Source organism: Mytilus galloprovincialis, chromosome 11 (assembly GCF_965363235.1).
Source record: "Mytilus galloprovincialis chromosome 11, xbMytGall1.hap1.1, whole genome shotgun sequence".
In the NCBI taxonomy this organism is placed as follows: Eukaryota; Metazoa; Mollusca; class Bivalvia; order Mytilida; family Mytilidae; genus Mytilus; species Mytilus galloprovincialis.
The window spans coordinates 75,145,135-75,171,407 of record NC_134848.1 but is presented as its reverse complement, the minus strand read 5'-3'; the positions used below and the strand labels follow the sequence as shown (position 1 = coordinate 75,171,407).

General features: G+C 32.8%; 1 long non-coding RNA gene across 1 annotated transcript; it reads right to left on the bottom strand.

Moving 5' to 3' along the window:
• Window positions 1-10,148: 10,148 nt before the first annotated feature.
• Window positions 10,149-11,864, bottom strand: LOC143051393 (uncharacterized). The gene is made up of 3 exons (XR_012970740.1): window positions 11,514-11,864; window positions 10,737-10,917; window positions 10,149-10,285 (listed from the first exon to the last, which is right to left on the bottom strand). It is a non-coding gene; the product is annotated as an uncharacterized LOC143051393 (long non-coding RNA).
• Between the last annotated feature and the right edge of the window lie 14,409 nt (window positions 11,865-26,273).

Sequence of the window (26,273 nt, the reverse complement as noted above, 5' to 3'; positions counted from 1 at the left end):
AGAAAGATGCGTATACAGAATAATAAGCTCAAAACCGACCCATGACTAAATAATAGTTATACGGAGTTAATTCAATAATATTTTCCGTCAAATATTATATATATCCGAAAAGGCACATTTTGATTTAATATTGTTTACCGTCATAGATATCCAAACAATCATAAGTGTTTGGTTGAAAAATTTCACCTGCCATATTTTAATTTTGATCAGTGAAAATTTAAGAAGTTGTAATATAAACCAGTAAAAGAAAAACACTTCACTGTATAATAAAACGGTCAAAAAATAATGATAATGGATGACGACCAGCGGCAAATAAAATTAATATTCAGGACGATTAGATGTAAATATAATAAGTGTATTAACCACGTTTTTTAAAAGACTGACAAGTTGAGTCGGGGTTTTTTTTATCGTGTAAGTTCACAAGATATTAGTTCGCAGGAAGAAAAGTCACCCGACCCGGACACATTTCCGACTCTGAGCCGGCCAGTCTTTAACGTCTTTGTTTGACCCGTTCGGGATTCGGACAAATAACCTCCCGCTCTCGAGGCGAACGCCCCCACACGAGACCAACCAGGAGAGCGGTAGTGATCTGTAGTACAGAATAGCATACCAAAAACTAAAGTACAATACACAATACAGTTTCACAGAATTCTCACAGTTACTAAAGCGAGCTAAAAGTTTCTAACCTAAATTGGATGCGTGGAATGATATTGTAAACTACACTTAAACATAGATGATCGACTTCAGGGTAGATTGTATGGATCAACGCTCTCGGCAAATTAAAAATTCTTACACCTATTATTCGAGTGGTCCGAATATTGCCAGCTGTTTCGAGTCTAAATTTCTGTCCTTATTCAATATACCCTCATTTTCCAGTAGTATTTTAAGGTTTCACGCCCAACCTCACTGTCAACCTCCTATTGTACGACCTACCTATTGTATTTAAAAGTTATGTGTTATAGTCATGAACATGCATGAAATATTTGCTACTGGACGTAAAGCAAACAACAATCAATCAACTTAATTGATTTCTCTGAACTAGTACTTAGCACACAAAGACAAGATCTTGGAAAATGCTATAATTTACAATTTCCATTTAAATGTTTATGTTTTGGTTTTTTTTTCGGGTGGGGGGGGGGGGGGGGTGGTCTCTTCAGTTTATCACATAACTGACTGCTTATTAAAAAGTTTTAAATATATTTTTACTATGGTTCTTATCTACTTGTTTGGCTTTATAAATATTTTGATATGAGCTTCACTGATGAGTCTTATGTAGACGAAACGCGCGTCTGGCGTACTAAATTATAATCCTGGTACCTTTGATAACTATTAATACGATTTATAATATATGATTTTATTTGTCAGGTAAGGATAAAACTAAGAAAGATAATCGTTTTTTCAGGTGTTTTTGCTTCATTTAGACAGGAAAAGGTAATAAACGATGACTAGATTAAAGAGTTTGTTTTCATATAATGCATTGAACTTGCGAATATTTCTCACCTCACACGTTTTGATCGGGCCAGTGAAACCTAGTTTAATACGGGTTTATATTCATTGAAGTTTGCATGCATAGTTTGTAATTAAAAAAAAAACACAAATAAAGCAAGAACTATTAATTGATTGGACTGACTAGACAAAACTAATTATTTTGCATTCGCATGTAACGTAATGTAGGAAAATTACCAAATCAGAAACAAAAGGAACATTTACCGGATGAATATTGTGAAGGCCCTTATGCATCTAGGTCTGTCCGATTAGATGTTCTGAAACAAGCTGTTTAAATAACTAATTGTTGGAAGAGTTTACTTACTGTTTTCTAAGGTCTGATCTTTACGAATGTCTTTCATGATTACTGACAGATCAAAAACATCAAGTAGATATACCATGAAGTTGTTGGGCATAATATTCATTGGTCAGTTATAAATTAGGTCTGTATGGGGTTTTGATTGCCTGATTCATTAAATAAGAAATCGTTATTTTGAAAAGTTGGCTAAAAAAATATAAATGTACCCCCTAATTTTGTAAAACTATCATTTGGTGTTATTTAGATGCTAATTTTTTTTTATCATAAATATATAATTATATGATGTAATGCCATTAAATCTGTCCGTTTGCATTTCAATTTGGTAACTGTTAATTGTATATATCAGTATGAGTACTGTTTAACTATCATTTACGTTGAACATACTTAGACTCGTCCAGTTCAGGGGAATTAGGTTTCTGCAAGTGCTTTTTATGTACTTTTCTTATATTTTTGACGGTTTGTAAGTCAGTAAAAGTTCAATGATTAAGTTAATATTGACATTAAGAGACCTCCTCACAAAAAGGGATGTTCAAATCCCCTCGACCTTCGGGCTCGGGGATCTGAACACCCCTTTTTGTTCGGAGGTCTTTTAATATCAATATTAACTTATCATTGAACTTTTACTATTACGAATGTCTGTCAGGCAGCTATCATGAATATCACCTCTCTTTTATATGAATATAGAATGTAACTGTTTATTTGATCCAGCAATTTAGTGTAAAAGAAAAATTAGTAATGGTAAGCTTATAGGCCTTTAGTCTATTGTATGTGTTCTAGTGGAGCGGCGAATGTTATAAAAGTCGCTTAGTTAACGAGTTTAAATTACCTAAATACCTCATGGAACTTTCTTGTCTTATATTGTCTATCGATTATCCAGCTTTAGAAAAATGTGTGTCGTAAATATCATATGTGGTACAAATGACGTTAAAAACAACCGTTACTGACGTTACCCAACTTGCAACGAATACCCACTGTTGATTATGTAAATCAATCTCATAAGTGACACCTTTTACAAATAATGTGTGAACGAAATTAGTAAATACAGTTACTTATGAACCTCATATACTAATAGGGAATTTTCAAGTAGTCATATATGTGAGGCACAATGCATCAGAAAATGGTAAAACACAGCACCGAAAAACCCCTGTTTTGTTACCTAGCATTATTTCCACGTGCACGTGTGTTTTGAAGGTACTACAGTAAATCGGTCGTATAATACTTCAATCGACCCGATTTACTTTTTAAAGTTATTCCGTAAGAAGATATATATTTGGGTAAAAATCTGCTTTTAATTTGCATTTTAAGTCTGAATTTTTGAAACACATTTACCGACACTGTTGTGGTTTCTAGTTATACGCGATTAAACGAAGGTCATATGTGGTCATAATCAAGCTAGTTTATTGTTCATTTTAGACATGTTAGAATTTCCAAAGCCTTTTAATTTTTTTGCTGAATTTAACCGAGACAGTGAATATCATTGTAGGGTTCGTTTGGTTTTCAGGTGTGTTTGATTTGTTTGTATTCAAGTAAATGTACAATGTTCATTTTCTTTGGTTACATCTTCTGACATCAGACTCGGACTTCTCTTGAACTGAATTTTAATGTGCGTATTGTTATGCGTTTACTTTTCTGCATTGGCTAGAGGTATAGGGGGAGGGTTGAGATCTCATAAACATGTTTAACCCCGCCGCATGTTTGCGCCTGTCCCAAGTCAGGAGCCTCTGGCCTTTGTTAGTCTTGTATTATTTTAACTTTTAGTTTCTTGGGTACAATTTGGAGTTTAGTATTGCGTTCATTATCACTGAACTAGTATATATTTGTTTAGGGGCCAGCTGAAGACCTGTTGGTGATCTTCTGCTGGTGTCTGTTCTATGGTCGGGTTGTTGTCTCTTTGGGATGTCAATAACAGGCGGGTAGTAGTTGGTGTTATCTGGAATTCGGGTGTTGATGAAATTTAGTTATTTCAACAGAATCTTGATAAAAAATATCAGTTAAACGCTGCAGCAAAGAGACGTGATGAGTTGTTCGGTATTTAAATGAACTATATAATGACACAGGAACTGAACCGACCGTATTTAGTCTTAAAGGTCGTGTAATAAAAGCTGCACAAGTAAGCAGAATTGTATATCAGAAGAACATTTTTCGGCTGAAAAGGAAGCACCAGATACAAATCCTTATTTTTTAAATTCTTTGCTGTTTTCAAATAACGTTCATTCTGTTAATACATCAAAGTGTACTATTTGCAAGAAACTTACTGATAAAAAAGTGATAACAATACATAGCATTGCATCTACTGACAGGATGACAAATCTAAAAATTTCTGTTGTGAAAGCAAGCGACACTGAAATGATTTATCAACTAGAGCAAGCGAATTTCCTAAATAAGGCAGTTTATAACGTGGCTTATTTGAACATAATTGAAAAAAGACAAAAAAACACTGAAAAGTCTGCGTTTAAAAGAGAAGTTGAAACTACAGACAGAATTCCAATTATATTGTTACATACAGTCTCTTGTAATGCCATCAAATTTAACAATATATAATATAAAAAGAAGATATGGTATGATTACCAATGAGACAACTCTCCACAAGAGATCAACAGACACATACATTAACAACTATAGATCACCGTACGGCCTACAACAATGAGCAAAGCCCATACCGCATAGTCAGCTATAAAGAACCCAAAATGACAATGTAAAACAATTTAAACGAGAAACGTACGGCCTAATTTATGTAAAAAAATAAACTAAAAACAAATATGTAGCATATAAACAAACGACAACCACTGAATTGCAGACTCCTGACTTGGGACAGGCACATACAAACATAATGTGCGGGGTTATAAATCTTTTTTACTGGATAAAATTAATAAGATTAATTATAATTTCTCTAACCCCAACGTTAATCTTGAGAAGCACTACAGGGCTGCCGTTGTGTTCTCTGCTTTGCAAGAACAAGGTTAATATAGAATTGTATTTTTCTATTAGAGATTTTGTTAAGGCAGCAGATAACGTAAATACAGAATTAAAATTGGCACCTTGAAGGATAAAAAACAGTTAATACCAGTTTATGCGATTATTTCGTCTTCTTATTACTTGTTACCGGTATTCAGCTGTTCGTTCATTCTATTAGTGCATGGGTGTGCGTCCACTTCCAGTTTTTTTTTTGCATCGGTAAAACGTCAGTATACAACCTCCTAAGGACGAATCATAACCGCTTTATTTATAATCTGTAGCTTTAACACAGAATGATATTGATAGTTGCTGCAAAATGACAAGCTGGAGCCAGTAGGACAGTTCGACAGGCTAATAATTTTCGAAGGCTTATAATTCAATACACCATATGTGCGTTTCGTCTACATAAGAATAACCAGTGACGCTCAGATGAAACCAGTAAAGAAAGCCTAACAAGTACAAAGTTAAAAACACTGATGACCCAAAATTCCAAAAAGTTATGCCAAATGCCAGGGATAAAAAAATCCTATGTATTTAGAATAATTCGTACTTTTGCAAACAGTGAATTTATATAAAAATTAATATATATTTGATATTCATGTCAACACCGAAGCGGTGACTAACCACAGAATAAAAACGAAAACGTAATCCACCTAGTGGTATTTTGATGTATAATATAACAATTACAATGTTTTCACTATAGAACTGTGTTAGTAATTAGATAATTAATCTTATTATCTAGCTATGCCGGTATTTATTCTATGAACGTATAGTTGACCCAAACTAAAATATTATAAATGAACTGGGTGATTAATTCGTTTTACTTGTACATACAAATAGAAACATAAGAAAATACAACCGAATAGACATTTAACAACATCTGATCAGAATTACAAATACAACATCATAACTTAATACATTCATGTTGGATTACAAGTATCCTGACACGTCTTATAGTAATTCGAAATCACACTCATCAAAACAGTCAAATTCGGGAATAAACTATTTTCTGAATGATGATAGACACTATTATAAAAAAAAATCAGAAACAATGACATAATACAGAAACTTTTTTTTAACTTTTTTCGTTTGTTTTAATTTCATTTCAGTCTGTAACTGTGTGTTCATGTTGTTGAACCAAATATTTTAAAATCAAAATTGATGAAAAACAGTACCAAATATAATTAACACTTTATAAGTTTGGAGCGTCCGTAGTTATACTTTTATTTTATTATCCGACATTGTGCTAAGTTTGTAATCTTTAAGCTATCTATTTGAAAGAAGAATGCTTCTGCTAGATAACTGTGGGCTGTTTTTGACCATACATTACACAAATATCGGGTACTAGCATCATTAAGGCATGCTAAATTACTGAAATCTTCACAATTTTGGCATTTTAGTTAAATTTTAGACGGTTTCCGTCTTAAATGAAAGTGGCCGCATATGTGTTCAATCGTAATATTGAAATATAAGTTGTATTTGATGATGATACATTATATATATAAAGATTGAGGATGTACACGAATGCGGCCACTTTCATTTCTGACAAAAACCATTTTAAAAGTTTTTTTGGCATATTTGATAGATTTTCCAGATATAAGCTTGAATCGGAGCGTTTTTGATGACTAAAGCAGTTAAAATAATTCACATACACTGATCGAATCAATTGAACTAGACACTTACGTGTAAAAAAAGTATGTAAAATCATTCGTTAGATGAACTTGAAATTTAAGGCCAAAATCGGCCCTTATTGGACCTACTCCTTTGTTTTTATACTAAAACAGCTGTTTTTTATGTCTTACTCTTGAAATGTATATAAAATAACAGTCTTTGGTATTACAAAATTAATTGTAAAATTAAAGTACTGTCTTGTTCAAACTATATAATCGTTAAAGATTATGTTACTAAAAATCATTCAAAGATACCATATTACTTTTTAAATTGTAACATTCGTGTTGTTTTTTGTAATTTTATCTTGATCATATAACGAATAATGGTTTGATGTGACACTATGTATAACATTTGAATTATGGATAATGTAGTTTTAGAATAAATGAAATAGTATCGTCTGATATAACCGAAATCCAGTAATCATTTTAGTCATCCATATATACAGGTATGGCTATAAAGTGTTGATCATTGAACCAATACAACTTAAACAATTTTATTAATAACCATGTATTAATAAAGTGAGTCATATACATTAGATGGTGTTTAAATGTTTAAAACGATTAATACAAATTGTAAAAAGTATGTAAATACAAAAGAGACACATTTTTTGTCAGATTTTCATTTTATAGATATTGATGTTTACATCCATTAAAGGAACTACCTTACTATAGTGTTTTTGCCTTAAACATAACTTTACGATTGTTGTGTACACTGAAGAATCCGTGAAGCAGTTTATTGAAACAGTTTTGCCACATTTGTAAGGTTATTTCGTTCAGACAGAACAAACGTTATAATTTTTTATTCTATTCTTATAGTTTAAATATAATTCTAAATTCCGGTTAAGAGGAGTAAATTAGAATAATATCAGACTTTGCCAGGACTTTGTACAGTTATACCACTATTCCGGGTTAGGGGGATGGATGAGATCCCGCCAACATGTTTAATCCTGCCAAATTATGTATGTGCCTGTCACAAGCCAGAGCCTGTAATTCAGTAGCTGTCGTTTGTGTATGTGTTACATATTTGTTTTTCGTTCATTTTTTGTACATAAATAAGACAGTTACTTATCTCGTTTGAATTGTTTTACATTGTCATTTTGTGGCCTTTTATAGCTGACTATGCAGTATGGGCTTTGCTCATGATTGAAGACCGTACAATGGTGACCTATAATTGTGTATTTCTGTGACATTTTGGTCTCTTGTGGAGATTTGTTTTATTGGCAATCATACCATATCTACGTTTTCAGCACGAGCTGTTTGCATGATAGGAAGCATTTAGAAAATTTAAATCTAATGTTTAATAAAACATAGACAAAGCGGAATCAACAACTGAATGGAAACAAAACAAAATTCATATTAAAAGGTTATCCAGTATAAATTGATATTTACATTAAAACAAATTTAAAAGTTTAAAAACGACATTTAATTGTACAATCTGAGATAAATGTAAACTCCTTCAAACACATTAATTGTAATGATCTTCGTCTCATAGGTACATATAATATCGTAAGAAATGTCAAATTCCATTAATAATCCATTGTAATCCCTACTAGTACTGTATGCATTCCTAAAAACGCCAAACCTTCTTTTAAAACAAAGTTTATCTGATCTTGAAGTTTCTTTTCAAGATACGTTGTTTGTTAGAAGATATATCAAGTGAAATGGTCTGATACATTTTAATTTCAACAAAATCGTCAGTTCTTAGAGTTTCATATGAATTTTAGTTCATCATTTCAACATGTCTGAAACCACAAATAAACAGACATTGCAGTCGTTTGTATTGACGTCAATATTGTGTAGATAATTATCAAATTTAACAAATGACTATGTGATGCCATTTAAACAAAATGGCCTTTTACGTCCTTACACAAATGAAGAAATGATTCAATAATATAAGTTGTAATATGCAGGAGATTTGAACATGTAAAAAGAATGCCGATTTATCTGCGCGATACAAACATTATCCTTCATTCTGTGAGTATACTTAGACATTGAGTGAATCAACGGCAGTGGATTTTTTCGGCACATGCCTGTCTAGGAGAGTTGCGACGACGTACATACAAAACATTGACTCTTAGGGCCGTGTTCACACCAAACGCTATGTAGAGTAAACATGTTTACAATTAGTTTAGTGTAGTGTACACTAGTTTCACATTACTTTTTTTCACATCTATACACCTTGTTTAGTTACTTGTACATGAGATTTGTTCACACTTGTAAACTATATGTCATTTAAATGTCCAATACATATTTATCGGACAAGTTATCTAGCAGTCATGAAAGCCATTTTGATGATATACAGTTCTTTAAAGATACAAAAGATTTCTCAATTACGCAACAAAAAAACGTAGGCTGCAGCAGCGGGCTTATAGAAGAAGAAGAATAGAGATGTTCAGGATATTGCTGCAAAGAAGGGTAACAGCATTTTTATCATTTTTGTTTGTTTCCAATGGCATTTCTCCTCCAAGGAGTATTTGGCAAAGACAAAGGAGCGACAACTGGTGGGAACATGTTGTGAATGGGTCCTGGAACGAGAATGACTTTCGTGAAAACTTCAGGCTATCAAAGCAAACGTTCATTTTTTTGTGCACGGAACTTGAGATCCACATCGAGAAAAGAAACACAAACTTCAGGAAATGCATAACTGTAAAGAAAAGGGTCGCACTAACTTTATGGCGATTAGCCACAAATGCAGAATACAGAACTATATCGCACCTATTTGCTGTTGGGAGGTCGACGTGTTGCAAAATTGCAAATGACACACTTGCAAAGTTATAACGGACCATTTAATGCCGAAATATATATGTCTACCTACAGGTCAAAGACTTTTTGAGAATCAACGGTTTTCCGCAAGTAGGCGGGGCTATAGATGGAACACATATTCCAATAGTGGCACCACGTGATAATCCAGCTGATTATTACAACAGAAAAGAGTGGTATTCAATGGTATGCCAAGCAGTTGTAGATGCAAATTACTGCTTTACCAATGTTTATGTCGGATGGCCAGGCCGAGTCCATGATGCGCGCATATTCAGTAATTCAGACATTTATCGACAAGGAGAGAATGGAGAGCTATTTCCTCAACATACAGTCAATATTAATGGAACTGAGATACCTGTATTTTTATTGGGTGATGCCGCGTATCCTTTGAAATCTTGGCTGATGAGACCTTTTTCCGATTTCGGAAATTTAACTTATGAACAAAAAACTTTTAATTACAAGCATTCAAGTACACGCATGGTTGTGGAAGGACCATTTGATAGGTTGAAAGGGAGATGGCGTTGCTTACTGAAAAGACTTGATGTCGCTACTGTACGTGTGCCTTATGTTGTTTGTTCTTGTTGTACATTACATAACTTTTGTGAAGTGCATGGTGATGGTATCAATGAACAGTGGCTAAATGGCGTTGTTGGTGGTCAAGATAATGTATTTCTTGCCAATTTGCAAAATAATCAAAACAACTATGCTGAAAATATCAGGGGTGCTGTTGCGTCCTTTTTAGTTTAGAGATAATATATAATTGACTTGTGTATTTATAATTCAAATGTACAATTTCTGTCATAATAATTGATGTGACCACTTGATTTATAAATTATAACAAAAGTACTAAAAATCTATAACTGTTTTTTTTTTTTATTTTTTTTGCTGCAAATATTTTAGCAAGTTCCAGTAAAAAGTCTTGTTGTTTTTTTTCTTGTTCTTCTTCTCTCTTTTGTCTATTTTCTTCTTCTTTTGTCTCCATTTCCATTCTTTTCTTTTCAAATTCAAAAAAACGTTTTTTTGTTGCATTTCAAGGAAAGATGTCATCAGATCCTCTGTGTTTGAACGTTTCCTTGATTTTCTGTCATCGTTGTTGCTTAAAAATACAAAAAAACATGGTTTTCAATTTTTTTAAATATCAGTTTTGGTAAGAGTTTAATTATTTGATATTCTAAAAGGGAAAAAACGAATTAACCATTAAGCCAAACGTATGACCTATCTGAAAAAAAATATATGCTCTTTGCCCCCCCCCCCCCCCCCGAAAAAAATCACACACACACAAAAAATAATTTACTAAAATAAAATACTCTTTAAGTAAAGGGGACATGCAAATAATTATTGGAACTACGTGTAAATGCAGTTTTATATGAAATGACAGCCAATTTAAAACGGATACCTATTTATGTTGAAAATTTATTCAATGGGATAATTTTATTTTTTAGTTTGAAAACTACGTAAAATGTTCCCCATTGAAATAGAGGTCTTTTATGCGGACAAGAGTATGCTCTTTAAAATTATAATGCCATGCTTAGTTTTCAGTAGTTTACCTGCGAGGATTGCATACAGTATTGACTTTATCATCCTGGGCATGGGTTGTTGTATTTTTTTCTGGGCTGATTTCTGTTTTCTGGCAATCTATTTCGTTATCATTTTTGTCAACTACAGTATCAGAGCCAGCATTCATCTCACAATGCACTTCATTGTTGTTGTCGTCAACAATTTCAGGAACTAAAAAAGGAAATATAGGATTATACAATATGCTTGGCATACACATATACAAGTTTAGTAAAATAGATATTATAGCGAGTTGGTGATTTTGAGAAACTTATTTGCGTTTTTTCTCAATCCATTACTTTTAGTTGAATAAAACGATCTGGAGTTTGAACCGTCCCGATACTATCTTGCAGATACGTCTAAACATTGATTTCTCGTTTGAAATATGTTACATGGTAATTTCGGGGCCTTTTATAGATGACTATGCGGTATGGGCTTTGCTCATTGTTGAAGGCTGTACGGTTACCTATACTTGTTAATGTCTGTCTCATTTTTATATCTTGTGGAAAACTGTCTCACTGGAAATCATACCACATATTTTTTCTATGACTTTGATGTTAAAAAAAAAATCATACAATGTAAATTACTGCTGACTTTTTTTTTATTTCTAAGAGAATTTCTTGAATCTGCAAGACAAGCCAAAAAAAAAAACGAATACGCTTTTATTCGTGAATCGTTGATTAAGTATATAGAACAGTGGCAAATATGTCACGCATATTTTCTTATATGTACTTATAAAACTAGTAAATTTAAAATTGTGAAGTTCTTACCAGATGTTTTTATTCCTGAGTCAATCAAGCAGGGTGGAACTGTACTGGCTTTTGTTCCCAACACTTCATCCAGTTGCTCAAAGAAGGGACAGAATTTCGGTGAAGCCCCACTCTCCTTGTTTGCCTTTACAATTTTCCGGTATTTTGTAGTCATTGTGTGAATTCTTACTTCACATTGCTTTCCCGTTCTGTCAATACCCTTTATCTTTAACTGTTTTGATATGTCTTCCCAAATTGGCTTCTTCCTGCACATGCTATTAAACATCTTCTGAATATGGTCCTGTTGCCATAGGCTTATTAAAGCGCCTGTTTGTGCAAACGTCCAGTCAATTCGGGAAGACATTTTCAAATGAATTATGTGGCAATAATGATGCTTTGGGTCTTGATAAGGGGTTAATAAAGATGCGTAAAGTGTTTATATATATATATATAGCCTTTATATATAAAAGAAAAGAATATCAACTTTAAGCACATAATTTTGTAAAGAACTTTATCAACAATTGATATAAATATTATTTTTAGCAAGAAAACGTTTCTTCTTTAAACAGACATGGTACAATTTGTGTTTTAAATATCTTGTTTTATGTACACTAAACCTACACAAGGCCTACATTGACTATCGACTGTGTGTAGATAAAACATGATTTAAACTACATGTAAACATTGAGTTTTATCAATGGGAACGCAATTGTGTTTAGTTTACGTGTGAGTTACACTAACACAACACCGAGTTTAGGTCAGTGTGAACATGGCCTTAGTTAAGAGGAAACATTTATGTGTATACTCTTGATCACATCTTGAAAATGTTCTAAATCAAGAGTGAAGTGTTTAAATGGCCTGAAAACAAAGTGATATTGCAAATTGTAATGAAATTAAAACATAGTGTTTTCCGTAATGATATGCCCATGTTACATATGCTAAATACACTTGTTTTAATTGCTAAATATACTTGTTTTTATTCTGTCTTTTAAGACCATTGATATCGCGCCTGGCTTTGTTATCATGGTATCTGCATTTATACGAATACATATTTTATTTCTCACAGCTAATAATACGAGTTTTAACTTTCAATCATCTCTCAACAATTCTTGTTAAATTATTAAAAAAAAAGGATTTTACATGTTTCACACAAAGCAGAACAGCGATGGAGATTCTTACCTTTTTCATCTTATTGTGTCTATTGTCGTTGACAAAAATTTATATTCTGTTACTTAAAGTTCTTTTTTCCCTATCAATACGTTCGCAGTATGAAATATCTAGAGGTGATACGATTTGTATTTCAAAAGAAATAATTGAATAGCTGGGTGAATTGTGTCACACATCATGCACACGACCTCATATGACTTTTTTTTTAAACTATCCCTTCATCGTTGAGGAGTCATATAACAATGAAAATCAACAATTCTATTCAAGGTATATAATTACAAGTCATTACAATGAAATGACAGTTTTAGAATCGTTGATCACATTTAAAATTTTAGGTTACAAGGAAGTAATTATATACACAGGCTTTACAATGAAATGACAATTTTAGAATCGTTGATCACATTTAAAATGTTAGGTTACAAGGAAATAATTATTTACATAGACCACCATGGTAGCCTTATTTGATTTGGAGTTTTCACTATTAAAGATCCATTGAAAAAACTTTCGAGTTCTGAATAATCAAAACCTTTGGGTGTAATTTCAGTGGTCAAACACATATGGTGCTGCAGTTTTTTTGATAGAAAAATGGCATCTATTAAGGGTACTCAACGGTTTTGGAATTTTCGAAATAGTATGAATGAAGAACACCCCTTGCTTAATTTGGAAAAGACAATGTTGCTTTTTTTAGAGAGTTTACTCTAAATTTCTCGCTATTTCTACATCAATGGCCAACACCCATTTCTCACTATTTCAATTTTAATTTCTAATAACCAAGGCAGCAGAAAATAAATTTACTTCGACCTATAATCTTGAATGTATAATCTAGGTGGCGCCAGTCATCTTTATTTACTTCATTTTAACCTATATACACATATTACAATATTGAATATTTACTTTCATTTCACTTCTTGATTTATACATGTATGTTTATTTCTATGTTTACAATGTATATGTGGTTGCTGCATCGGCAAGTGGATTAATCTTACGATTGTTAACAAGCTATTAAACTTATTTTACATTGATATGGGTAGTTATGAGTTTTCGATATTGTTTTTCCTTGGTTGAGGAGTAGGTCCGGTAAAGGCCCATTTTTGCCTCAACTACAACTTACATTTAAATTTAAGAATAAACACAATGCGGCTACTTCCATTGGAGACAAAAACCGTGAAGCTTCCAGTAATTTAACATTTAATGATGGTACATGTAGTACCCGATACATGTGCATTATATATTGTCAAAAAACAGCCCATATCTATTTCGCTGAAGTATTCTACTTTCACATAAATAGTTTAAATTTTACGTTATAACAATTTTGTAAAACTGATATATGTTGAGGCCAAACATGGGTCTTACTGAACCTACTCTGTTGATTTTTTTTCTATGTATTATACATGTATGTAACAAAAGAAGCATACATTTTATGATTTTCGTATTCAAGTTTTTTTATTGGATGACCAATTGATAACAATCTTAGAGATTTAAGGAACTTTTAAAATATTTGGATTAAATGCCGATTACTTCATACGGCAAAGTATATATACCAGATTTTTGTAACACAAAAACATGCATGGAAATAGTCAAATGTTTATCAGTCATTCAACTTCATCTGATTGTCGGTTCAGTATCACACAAACGGATAGATAAAGAAAGTTCCTTGTTAGATTTGTGTTACTCTTATAATTTACGATATGGTTAATTTAAGACGGGCGTACGTTTTTTATCAATCTTAATCTGTGTTTGAAAAACAAACTAACGCGTTGCTATAGCTAAGCTCTTTTTTTTGTTATCGATTCAAGATATTTCGCTGATTTTAGCAAACTTGCAATTTTTACCTTTTACAACCCTAATGCATCAGGTGATAAATATAACACACTTAGTGAATTTAAAGCGTCATATTCGGTTATCCCGATTAAAGTGTTTCAATATGAACAATAGGTAAACGAAGGATATACATGTAAACAATTACATTTAAAAGTCCAAGTATTGTTTTTTTTTTCAAACTGCAAACGTTTTTTGAAACAATTCACACACAGCTTTACATAAAAGTCTTTTAACAAATTGTAGAAAGATAATTGTATTATTTCATTTACACAATATTATTAAACCTTGCATCAAACTGTTGCCGTCTCAAGATATCTGACAACATAATACATAATGCATCTGTTTCTGGTAGTACAGCAAAAGACATTGACAAAATTTTAGTCACACTGGACAAAAGTGTTGATAATATTATGTGTCGAAGGTCATCTTTGGTTTAGGTACAAACGGCGTCACAAACACAATACAGATAAAGAAATAATTTGTGTTAACATGACAAATGCTTTAAATAAAGTAAAAGCAGAGTTTTCAAATGCGGATATATGCATATTCAGTATACTGCCAAGAAAGGGCAAAAGTCAAACTTTAACAAAATGTAATCTATCATCTCATTCTGTAAATGTGTATATGTAAAAGGTATGTTCAAAAGTTCATAGACTATATTTCGTCGATCTTTGGGATGATTTCTGTCCACCAGGCATGGATGTCAACCCCATCAAAACATTGTTTGACAAATATGACCCATCCGGGGTACATGTGAATCCAGAAGGGGCAAAACAACTTGTTTCTCATGTCAAGAACTTTATGAGCATAGACAGATGAGGCGAATACGAAACACCCAGTGGTAAAAAGAGAACTCGAAGTTCAGCTTCTACACCAGGATCAGTTGAGAAACAGCAATCACAAAGACAAAACTCTTCTTTGGAAGAAACTGTTTCTAAGTAGATTACACATTTCTTAAACGAGCTAATGAAGAACTTTGTATAAAAATGTATATATATACACATGGAAAAAAGTATTGCAACACCTTGATTTGTTAAAACTTGAAAAATCAGCCTCTTTGTTTTGGATGAAATATCATAAAATATGTGTACAATATTATTGAAACATAGTTTATGATAACATTGGCATTGAAACGAACAAAAAATGTTTGCAAAAAAATGATTTATATAACCACAATTTTAATAACAAAATGAAGTGTTTTTTGTACAAAAAATGCATTTTACAACTTTTACTGTAGTCGAACTTTATAATGTCAGACATTTCAAAATTAATCTTCAGATGACAGTTCACCTCATGGTTGATCGTTATATGCCAAAGAATTATAACTTTCTGCGCAGCCTCCATTCAAACGGATAACCACATCTTAACGTCTTTTGATTCCTGCCATAAATCGACTCATTTGTTGCTTAGGTAGCAGCAACCATTTCTGATGAAGGGCATTGTTTATTTCATGATGTGTTTGAACTGGGGTGTCATTTCGCACACTTTCCGCCCAATATTGTCCCATATATGCTCGATATGGTTCAAAGTGGGGCTTCGATCGGGCCAAGGAAGATGAACCAAATTCCATTTGAACATTGGATCTTCCTCCACGATGCTAATTTCCAACTTTGGCGAGCTCTGCACTACATTAGATACGGAAAACTGTGTGTCTGTTCGTAAGCAAAGGTCTCCGAAATGGGCTTATCGCACGATAACCAGTAGCGATGAGTTGATCTCGAACAGTTCTTGTTAAAAGGCTCCTGTATGGCCACCACTCTCCTTTAAGGATTGTCTTGTATGCAATGGGTTTCCTTCTGACCAACCTTCAATGAGGGTAAAAACATCTGTTTTGCTGTTTACGGGTACAGCAGCTGCATGTGCAGATAAAAACTTATCGATTCGATATTTATTGATTAAACTCAGGTTATACTTAAATATTGTTTAACTAGTTCTATTTTACCAAATGTTACTAAAAAATGCTAAAACTTGTTTAGTGACTAATGGTTCTCAATCAAGATACATCCCAATTTCTAGATCAATCCGTCAGGGCTGTCAAATATCGCCGATATTATACATTTTACAATCAGAGCCGATGGCAGCCACAATTAGGGCTAATCCAAAAATTCAAGGAATACATTTACCCCACTCTAACATAGAAATGAAAAGAAAGAGGTTAAGATTAGGATGTTTGCATACGATACACAATTTTTTTAATACACAGAGGAATCAATCGAGGACACATTCAAGGTTTTAGAAATATATGAAAAAGCATCGGGAGCTAAGAAAAATTATGAAAAGACTGTAGGGGTATATTTGAGTCGTTTGAAAAATAAAACACCAAAATATAAAAAAATAGGTGGTCATGTGAACCAATTAAGGCATTGGGAGTCATACATGGATACAGTGTTGATATAGAAGCTATATGGTTAGAGAAAAAAAAGAAGATTAAGGCATGTCTTGAGGTTTATTAATATTAAAATCATTGATTATATCTAAAATAGGGTTCGAAATCGAAATGCGAGGTATACCTGAAAAATAAAAAAAACAAAATAAACAATGTAATGTGGAATTTTATATGGGAGGGAAAAATAAATTTAATCAAAAGGAACGTGTTTTGCTTACCGGTAGAGGAAGGGGGATTGGTATGATCAATATAGACTCGATCATTAAATCCAAACAAATCAAGAGTATGCAAAAGATTTTAAGATCAAAAACCGATAACTGGAACACAATAGCCAAATGGTGGCTAAAGAAGTTTGATATCAAATATAAGTGTGATAATTTTTTAGCAAAGGGTTCGGACTTCCGAGAATTACAAATGGAAAATTTTCCAAAATACTATCTTGAATTAAGTAAAGCCTGGTCAAAATTTTTAAGTATACAAAGTCCAATAAATAAAAACGATCTCCTAAACCAACAACTTTTTGGAAACATAAAAATTCAATACAACAAAAAAACCTATTTTTTTCGCTAACTTCGGAAAAAGTGGAATTCATACAATAAAAGATATTTGGGATGAAGAAACGAAAAACATCAAAAGCGACAACTTTATATACAATACTCTTAAAGATAAAAGAAACTTGATCTCGGAATGGACAAGGCTGAAATTAGCTATTCCAAAATTGTTCAAGGACAGACTAAAAAACGTCCACATTGATCCCGAACTCCCCAAACATGGTTATTACATTAAAAATACATTTGAATTATACGATAAACAGAATAAAGTAGTAATCCCAAGTGAAATATCTTTGAAATTAATCCAATATTCGTTAAATTAAGACATAGTTCCAAACTGTCAAATAAAATGGAATATTCAGTATAATTTGGAATTACCGTGGAAAAAGATCTGGATAAATGTAAGTAAAAGTATGTCCTCTAGGAAAGCAAATCAAATTAACTGGAAAATTGTTCATAACATTATCTATACGGAGCAAAAACTATTTAGAATCGGCAAATCAAATAATGGCAAATGCCATTTTTGTAAAACAGAAAACGAAACTCTCACACACCTTTTTCACAGCTGTAACGTTATAATGGTTGTTTGGGAACACATTTTTGATGCGCTTAAAAGATATAATGTACCTAATAACACAGTATGTATTCCATTGAGCGAAGAACTTATCATACTAGGAATGTACGATTACAACAAAAAGTACAATGTCATAACTAATACGATTATGAATACAGTTAAATGGATTATTTGGAAATGTAGGAACGTAATCAAATATCAGTCTAAAATTTTTACTTCCAGTCAATTGATATCATATGCAATACGGGAACTGGGCAGTTTAATTGAATCTATGGACAAATCATTATCTCCCAAAAAAGAAAATTTTGCAGCTGTAATAAAACTTATAATAAATCTTATACATTAGTAAGTGACTTAATAATTTGTCTTATACTTTCCTTTCCTTTTTAGAACATAATACATCAACGATAGAAATATAAAATACAAGTATTTACAAGGTCGAGCATGTGACCTATAAAATCACTGACCGACATATAACAATGTAATCCAGGTGTTAAAAGTACAAAAAATTAAATGTCAATTATAAGTGTAGGTAAATTATTGTAGATTGTAGTGTGTTTTTAGTGGAATTTTGATGTATTTTATTTACTGTAGAATATTGTAAATATTTTACATTGTATACGCAAACTCAATCTGTGTAATTAATATGAATGTATAACTTATGTATGGAAAAAATATAAAATAGATTTTTTTGATAATAGAGTCCACCGTTTATCCCTGGACGTTGGATCATTGTAAACAGAGGCCCCTTGTGTATACTTCCCTGGGTTATACAAGGTAAATTATATTCAGGTGATTTGCAAAAAATGTATTTCAAGTATTAAAAAAAAAGAAAAAAAAATAAATCCCTCATAAGTTAGCTTACTTTTCAGTTTATTTCATTGGTAACAGGAAAGTACGTTTCTGATACATCACTATATAAAAGTATATCCTGTTACCTGTTCGTCTATCCTGTTACCGATATCAGTATTGTACCATCAAATGCTTAATCGGGAAGATTAAGACTTTATAACCTGAAGATGAGTTCAAATAACGAAATATTTCATTCGTTTTGCACCTATATGTTAAGATAAAAAAAGATTAGCGACGTTTTTGTCTACAAATGTCTATCCTGTTACTGTAACCATAGCAACCATAGTAACAGGATATAGACATCCCAGGATAGACAAATGTCTTCGTTTTTGATTGCTGTTGTGAAATAACTGCTCCCTTTGATGAAGTGATTATGGTTTTCTATTGCGAATTTAGTTTCAAACACGTTATTGCACTTTTTACAAGCATACTGTTGGTGTAATTAATCAAAATTGATGGTAACAGCATATTAGAGATGAAAAAAGTACACTCTATTTTTTCATTAAATGTCTTGAAATTTCTTTTCTCTACACTGTCGTTCAAGAAACATGGAGTTATAAATGTAAAGATTACTTTGCACTTTTGAAATCAACACTGACTGATTCAATATTCATAGGGAGAACAATATAATGGCGAATTTAAGTAGCGGTAACAGGATGGACACGATCCTCCTGTACGCTGATTGAATTTAGTTTGTAGATAATATGTTACATACAATGATAAAGAAGGTACGATTTTTCGTTAGAGTAATAATTAACGTTCTTAAAAAGTACCTTTTGCAGATATAAAGGCGACCAGAAAATCGGAAAAAAATCATTTGAAATGTGTTTTTCTGACACTGTACGCACACACATACTCCTCAAATCGGACTGAAATGCAGTTTAATCTTATCAATATAGATGTATGGTGTGTTTATTATTAATGTTCTGAATCACAAATCCGACAAGCTTTCATTTAAACCATTACAACTAAAATGTCCATTAGAAATACAAAAAATTAGCATGGGTGTACTAGAAATTCGACATTTTTTGAAAATGACTCATAACATAAGAAGAGAATATTTGACCAATAAAAAAGTAACTTTAGAAAATTCAAAATTGACGCTTAAATTTCATAGGTGAATAAAATAATTTTAATCAGCACGTGATGTAGGGTATAAGAAGTATCCGAGATGAAGGACACGCCAGAAGAAGGTATAACATCGACCAGAGTGAGCTAGTATTCCCCAGATCACCGTATGAAGATATTGTCCGAGTCCTTATTTTGATTCCTAGAAATACAAGAGCATCACCGAATACAATTTAAGCGAGAAAAGTCCCCAAGTGAGAGATGTCAGTCCCCCGATATTAAGTTTTTCGGATAAAAGGGAGACAACCTGACAGAGCAGCGATTCTTCCCCCTTTACCTGCATTACACATAGTCCAAGGAGTAATGCATTTCTGCATCAACTGGGCATGGAGGCTTTCCGAAATTTTGATGTCGAAATTGAGTTAAAGGCACGACGTTCGGCTCAGAAATTTACGTGTCCTCGTCCGGTCTCCCTAATTAGCACAAGAAGAATTTTTCGACAACAAGCGACAATAATGATAAACTAGCGATACGTAACGACAAGAAATATATTTAGCGACAAGCAAATGCATTTAGCGCCAAAAAGTGAAATTCAAGTTATATAGTCAATATTTCCGTCATTGCACGTCTGCCCAGCAAAGTTAAATTTTATTTCGTACCAGATACTGCAAATATTGAACTTACAATGACACACTTTCTGATAAACATTTCCTTGACACTCTCAGCAATTAATCAACAGATTTGTACACGTCTGGTCTTACACGCATACACTTTGCAATATAAAAATAAAACATACCTTCTTATTTCTTTTCTGCACGATAACCAATTTACTACACTATATAGTTAAAAGCAAACGTGTATTTATAAACCCGCTAACTTTAATATCATTAATGTAAAAATATAGTTCATTGGTCCAAAATAATTCGCAAGTTAGAAGCATTCTTCTCATTAGTGACGCTGAATAGAGAACTTCGAATACCGAATTTCGAATTTCTAATTTCGAACTTCGGATATTGAATCTCGAATTTCGAATATCTGATCTCACATCATCCTTCTGGGCTTTCCTAACTTTGTAATACCCATTCCGTTGACGCTCTCGGCAGTTTAATAACCGATTTGTACACGTCTAGGGCTTTTCCTGCCGGGAAACCGCATCATTTCAACATGGAAAGGGTGTTGGGATTACTTCTATTTTCTTTGAAAAATACGTACCGAAATGAGGCTGGAATTTGAACCATCCCCATTCATAAATAACTACATAAAATGTTCAGCCCACTCATATATAGAAGGGGAAGGGGTCCTGAGCACAGAAACGCAAGACATCGGGTGCGGATCAAGGATTTAATGTAAGGGAGTGCAAAAAATATTGTTCCGAGGAGCGGAGCATGTTGCGTAATATATTTTGTAAATTAGCAAAAGTATATTTTTCGGGTATTTTCTAGTAAATAATATAAATCAGAAGATGTGGTATGAGTGCCAATGAAACAACTTTCCATCCAAGTAACAATGTATAAACAGTTAACAATTATAGGTCAATGTACGGCCTTCAACACGCAGCGCAGACTCACACCAAACAGCAAGTTTTAAAGGACCCACAATGACCAGTGTAAACAATATAAAAAAGAAAATGTGGTATGATTGCCAATGAGACAACTATCCACAAAAGACAAAAATGACACAGACTTTTACAACTATAGGTCACCATACGGCCTTCAACAATAAACAAAACCCATACCACATAGTCAGCTATAAAAGGCCCCGACAAGACAATGTAAAACAAATGAAACGAGAAAACGAACGGCCTTATTTATGTAGAAAAAATGAACGGAAAACAAATATTTAACACATAAACAAACGACAACCACTGAATTTACACATGTTAGCGGGATTCCCTCCTCATAACCTGAGACAGTGGCATAACAGAAAACAAGTCTTTTATCACTGACGTGTAGTATAAATTGGCATAAAAAGCATTCTGTAATCTGAACGTTTCTTCAATGATTTGCTAGCTTTAAATCTATGTACAAAATGGAGTATGCAAAAACCGTTAGTAGTAGAAAAACAGACAAAATAGTGAAAAGCCCATAACGCATATTCGGCTAAAGAAGGCTCCGACATGAAATCTTTTCGGCTTTATAAACAAGTCCTAGTGACTCTATCGACGAATCTGTGGACTATTTTTTGGGCTCCGACTCGATGCACAACACTGTTAATATGTTATACCATGTATTTATGCATTAAACATAGCCATATGAATATGACATATGGATATCATATTCTAGATATATACATCTCCACAGTTTCTAATTATGTACTGAAACTTTCCAAAAAAAAATGTACATGCAACTGATACACAACTGAAAAAGTGTTTCTTCTGCAAAGATTGGAAGTCGGTTTCACATAAACAATGTAAGTAAATTGTTCATAAATCGTTAACAGTTTAGTATACTTTTGATCAATCTTATTAGCCGAAATTCAATTTATGAAAACGACTCCTAAAAGAGGGGTCTACGTCCTCAAATGAATCCACTAGAAAATCACATACATCGGACCTTTTACTTACATTTCAAGATATTGTGTTATTGTAATACATCAAATAATTATATTGGACCACTTATAATATCGTCCTATGTTTTTGGTGGGTTCGTGTTGTAAGAGTGTCTTACATTTCGTATTTTATGTCTTGTGTACTGTTGTGTTGTGTTCAAATAATGTTTTTATTTCATGTTACAGGTGGGATTGATGAAACTGCCATTCCGTGACAACCGCAGAATAATGTATACGCTGTTTATGCATACCAGCTGTAAGCTATTAAATGCAACCAGATGACTTAAAATGTATTCAGAGCATGTGGTCTTTATTGAAAATTGCTTTAAATTGTCATGTGTTTAAAGCTAGTCAGCATATATGCATGCATGTTGGTTCCTTTGATCACCACAATGAACCCATCAATTCAAATGCAAATATCAAAGATACTTAGACACTATACGTATATTGTCTTTATATTAAAATCGATAAACAATAAATTATAAAAAAAGAAATGTAACAAATATTATTTAAAAAAGTGTTTGGAACCTTCTAGGAGAACAATTTTGGGATATATCCCTATAAGCGTAATCCAGGCGATAAGACATTGCATTTTTTAGGAAGTAAAAAGGACAAGGGTTTCTACACGTTTTGATGGTTGTTACATCACGTTGTTGATGAAATACAGTAAAATATATACGTCATGCCAGTTCACCGTAGTAATTATGTATCAATCCTTTATATTTATTTTTAACCTGAAAAAATGTGAATAGCAGAACAATCATTTATTATAGTACCATATTTACAATAAAAATACTTTTAAAATCATTGGACAATTCAAATAATTTATATGTTAATGTTTTTTTTAAACTTATGCTTGTTGCATATATATCCAAACATCAGTTGAGATAAGTTACTAAAAGGTGTATATGAATATAATTGACGTTTAGTTTTGTTAGAAATGTAGGTTTATGGCATACAGACCATTGTTTGTAGTGGATATGGAAACACCTTTGACGTCACAACAGGAAAATCTTGTCGGCATGGGATATTAAAAAAACAAATTAAAGACAGTTTCCCATTTGAAGAATACTATGGCTTCAAATATGCAACTGTATAAATTATGTTTGGACTGATAATTTGTTACTATTTATCAGGAATGAACTTTTTGTCTTAGTTCTGTAGGTCCAATTTAGAGAAGAATCAGAAAGTAAAATTAAAAACCAAAGGCACAGAAATCAATTAGAGATCTTTCTACATCAATTTGTTTAAATAATTGATGAGAAGCTTCTTTCGGTTTACTTTAGGCGTCCACGCATATGTTTCTCCATACTGATTCAATAAATAAATGTTGTTATATATTTTGGTATGAAATAAGGAAGAACACTTCCGGTTTTAAAAATATAAATTTCCGTCTTACAAGATAGCTCTACTTATAAGTAATAGGATAATTATATTTGGTATGTGCGTACCTTGCAAGGTCCTCATGCACTTCGAACAGTTTTCACTTTACCTCGACTTTATTTCATGGATCAGTGAACAAGGTTAAGTTTTGGTGGTCAAGTCCACATCAGATACTATAAGCAATAGGGCTAGTATATTCGGTGTATGGAAGGACTGTAAGGTGTCATCTGACCTTGACCTCATTTTCATGGTTCAGTGGTTATAGTTAAGTTTTTGTGTTTTGGGCTGTTTTTCTCGTACTTTATCCAATAGGTACACTATATTTGTTGTATGGTATGATTATAGGGTGTACATGTACGGGCAGATGTCATCTGACCATGACCTCATTTCATTGTTCAGTTGTCAAAGTTTTTGAGTTTTGGTCTCTTCATCTAATACTACATTGTATCGGCCATAGGTCAACTATATTTGGTGTATAGAAATATTTTATGATCTATAAGTCAGTGGCGCAGGTTTTGTTACCTTGACCTCATTTTCACTGTCTAGTGATAACGAAGTGTTAAGATTTGGTGTTTTGGTCTATTTTTCTTAAACTATAAGTAAAAGGTCAACTGTAATTGTTGTATGGAAGCATTGTTAGCTACATGTATATGTCTGCCTGGCATGGTTCATCTGACCTTGACCTCATTGGCATGGTTCATTCGTCTTTATTTAGTTATCTTGGTTAATGTTAAGTTGATGTGACAGTAGTAATAAAGCTTTATACTTAGCACTATCAACATAATATCAATGATAAATAAAGAAGGCGAGACATCCAGCGTGTGCACTCTTGTTGTAATTTTAATAACTTTCTTTAAACATAATGGATTTCTACCAAACTAGGACATGCAGAAGCTTGTTTATGATGATAAGATGGTTTCTAGAAGTAAACTTTGTGAAAATAAAATTCCATTTATTCCGAATTTTACTTATAGATGCACTTAGTTTTTATGCGGGAAAACATTACCTTCACTCTGTGGTTAAAGTTTTGTTTCGCCTTGCTGGAGTTGAAAAGTGAGACGGGTATGCTTTTGTCGGCGACGGCGTCAACAATGTATTAGTTTGTGATTAGGTCTAGTTTATGGTGAACCACAAGTGGTACGTCAATCATATTTGGTATGCAGTTGTATAATATTAAAAAAAAGGTGTGGTATGATTGCCAATGAACAAAGCCCATACCACATAGTCCGCTATAAAAGGCCCCGATAAGACTAATGTAAAACAATTCAAACGAGAAAACTAATATTGCCACATCTCATTTCCATGGGGGATTATTTGGCCCTGCTCCCTCAGTCCTGGTCTATTGACTTAAAAACTTCGGACAAAAGCTTGTATCTTGAAGGACATTTTGTACCTGTGTATCTGTATTTTACTTGAAAATGGACCAGTTAACAGTACGTCCTGTCTGCAGTTAAAGTTTACAAACATTTATTAGATTCATTAACTATCCTGGATTTTTACCCAACTTGGACAGAAGCTTCTTACAATCAAAAGATAGTATCAAGCGGTATATTTTTATTGATTCTTTTCCTCATTTTTTGTTGACCCTTCAATTTACAGCAGAAGTAGGCGAGACACTGGGTTCTGCGGAACCCTTACAAATTTTTAGGTCTTGTCCTCTAGTTCATATTGGAGCGGTTTATTGCTGTACTGTGTACTCATCTCGCTGTTGTTGTATGTTATGATTGCATATTGTACTTTTTCGTTGGAGTTTATTTGATGATTGTACTCGGAAGCCTTTAAAAGCCTGTAATGTTTTACTTATACATGTTATACAAATTGTGACCTGAATGGACAGTTGTCTCATTGGTAATCTAGTCACATTTTTTTCATATCTATGAGCATTTAATTAGGTATACAAAGTCTGTTTTAAATGCGGGACTTTCTATACTAACTGGACTGAGTACTTTTAAAAGCGATGCACAAATATTAAAATTATCGACTGATCTCGGCCGAGCTAATATTGGTATAAAAAGTCTCAGTTTGAAAGAAACTTGTTTGTTTCCTTGATTTAAGTACTGTATTCTGGTCTATTTGTTCGATGATATGACTTCTCTTTACGTCATTTTTTCAATGTAGACATTTGTGTTGGAGTTTGCATGATGATGGATAAAAGAAGAAAGAGTATAAGTGCTAGTTCTCCCACTCTATATGAAAGTCACAATTTGTAAACCTAGTAAACCATTAAAGGCCAAACGGACGGCTGTTGATACAAACGTTTGGCTGCCGCTATAATGCAAGCCTTAAAAATCCACAGAAAATGACTAGTGTAAAACCTTCAAAACAAGAAAACTAACTCTGGTACACCTATATTTTGCTAGTTCAGTGATAAGTTCTTGGAAGCCTCCCGAATTATTTTTCATGATTAATCAAATGTTTGTTACTGAAAACAC